This window comes from Peromyscus californicus, unplaced genomic scaffold, assembly GCF_007827085.1.
Source record: "Peromyscus californicus insignis strain IS unplaced genomic scaffold, ASM782708v3 Scaffold_7__1_contigs__length_154581171, whole genome shotgun sequence".
NCBI classification, from domain to species: Eukaryota; Metazoa; Chordata; class Mammalia; order Rodentia; family Cricetidae; genus Peromyscus; species Peromyscus californicus.
The window spans coordinates 15,892,216-15,894,941 of NW_026294595.1; positions in this window are offsets into that span (position 1 = coordinate 15,892,216).

A 2,726-nucleotide genomic window follows, 5' to 3' on the forward strand; every position below is an offset into this window, starting at 1 on the left:
CCTTTTTCCTTTTCATCATTCTTCGGTTTTCCTTGCTCTATTTATGAACCAAAATGGATCTTAATAGTAACCGACACACACAAGAGCACTGTTCAATCGATCTGTCTGAATCAGTGAGAAGGAAGATAGAATTAGATGTTGTAAAGAAACAGAGCCGGCCTGGAAAGTCCTTGAACACACCTAATGGCCTTCTCCACAGTCTCCCACCCCGCAAAGTCTACCCCATCAACATCCCTCATGAATCCAGTTCTGCCAGAGGTACTCAGGGAAGTGTAAGAGCTGACTGAGCTGGTAGAGCCAAGGCTCGGAGGCCACGTTTAGTTGCTTGTGGACAGCACTGCTGTATGTCATCCCTCTAATTCTAGATGCACAACCTCTTAACTATGATGACTGATGGTCTTAGAATTATAAATCAGACTTATAACGTTTTTCTATCAAAAGTCAGGACTTCTGAGCTCTGTTATAACTTTAATTCTCTCTTCTGAGAAGGTGGAACCAACCTGGTAGTCATGGAGAAAGTTCACTGGAGGAAAGGTCAGCCTTTAAAAGAGTGTTGTTAATGGCCTGGAGGTGTCCGGCTTCTGAGTATAGGGTTTATCCAGAGCTCCCTAATATTTGTCCTGTGATCCACACTGAATGAAGTTCCTGCAAAGTTTGCAGCAGCAGGTCCCAGCAGAAGCAACAGTACCCAAGAGAATTTCACCACTTGGAGGGGGCTCTCTACTATGCCTGGACTTTCTATCTCTCTGTGTCTCTGGGAGGGCGGGCCTCTCCCCTCCCTCACCACAGCTCCTCCTCATCCAGTCCTCTCGGGGGCCTGCAGTCAGACAATAGAAACGGCCCCAGCAGAGGTTGCCGCAGCTGCAGCACCCACCTTCCATCGAGCATCTTTGGAGTATGTGCCACACCATTTGCGAGACAGCCACACCACTCACAAGCAAGAAACACCATCTTGAAGAAATGAGAAGACTCAAGTGAGCTGACAGAGCCTGGCTTGGGGAGCTGAAGTCCACGTCTTTGGCAGCATTTTCTTCTAAGTTCCTGAGGGTCCTAGAGCTTGATATGTGTCTGGATTCCTCATCTAAGGGGCTGCTAAGAGCCCAAATGGCAAGTGTGAGATGTATATGGAAGAGAAACCCAAATGAAGCCCAAAGAAAAACAACATCTAGAGGGAAGAAGAAGGAAGAGAACATAAAAATGGCCTGGAGGTGGGAAGTCAAGAAATGGAGAACAGCAAAAGGAAGAGATCTCCAGGAGAAAGAATGAGGATGAGGGGGTACTGAGGAAGGTTAGTGCTCCATAATGCATATCTCAGGATCGCACGTGTCAGGGCGATGGGAACACCCAAGGAAATGAGCCTTCCAGGCCCTCCAGAAAGGGGACAGTCACTTGCAGAGGCTTCAGGCTGACAGCTTCATGCAGCAGGTGGAGCTCTGAGCTGTTATGTAAATGAACCAAGACCAGTTCTAAATGCACCGGGGAGAGTTGCTTGTTAAGGGGTCCCCCAGAGGAATAAAGGGATTCAAGATGACTAAATAACTAGCTACCCCCAGCCTTGCTGTCTGCAAGCTGGTTCTCACAAAGCATGTCTTCTAGAAGTGGGACAGCCCCGCTGACCCTGGCCGATATTTTATCAGCCCACCCCAGATTCTGATGAGCAGCGAACCACTGATTATTGTCACTGATGGCTGTGCTGTCCTATTTGCAGTAGCCTCTGGGGAAGAAGAGCCACAGTCTCCTTCACAAACCCATTTCAAGTCCTAAACTTCTAGCCTGAGACTCCTCCTTTGTCCCCAGTTGCATCCTCCTCACTTGAGATGAGAAAAGGTCCCCCACCCCTGAAGTCCCCGTGTGGGATGTAAACCCACTGTGACCTCATAGTCTGCGTCTCCTGGATGTCTCCAGATCTCCTTTTCTCTGCAAATGGAGAGCTTCCAGCCAGAGAACAAAGCACTGTGCTGAGGACGACCTGAGCAGACTCCTGGATGGGGTCCCAGCCCTATCTTTTATCAGAGCCCATCTGGCCTTTTGACCTGACCACCCTGGGCCACACTCAGGGACAGTGTGCACAAGGCAGGCGGGAGCACTGGCCACCACCATGGCATTTCTCAAGACTAAAGAAAATTGTGCACGAGCTAAACAGCCTTTATCTGAAACGCTTGGGAGCAGAAGTAGTTCATGTCGAATATGTATGAGAGAGAAGGGGTAGGGAGGATGTTTGGATTATTTGCACGAATATAATGAAATATCTTCAAAATTCATTTATGTCTCCTATTACCTTATATGTATAATCTTAGGGTATTTTTCCAGTGTTCTTTTTTTTTTTTTTTTGGTTTTTCGAGACAGGGTTTCTCTGTAGCTTTGCGCCTTTCCTGGAACTCGCTTTGGAGACCAGGCTGGCCTTGAACTCACAGAGATCCGCCTGGCTCTGCCTCCCGAGTGCTGGGATTAAAGGCGTGCGCCACCACTGCCCGGCAGTCTTAGGGTATTTTTAAACCATTTTTTAAAAATAATTTTGTTCATGTAGCAAAATTTCATGGTATATAATTTTCCACCTGTGGAATCATGTTAGTACCAAGAAAGTTTTGGATTTGGGAGCATTTTGGATCTCAGATTTTCAGGTTAGGAATTGTCAGCCTTTATGTGAAACCTGGCCTGTATTTTCTGTGACTATCACTTGTCAGTTCTAGCCCTAGTAATGTCCTTTGTGTGGTTACAGTTAAATC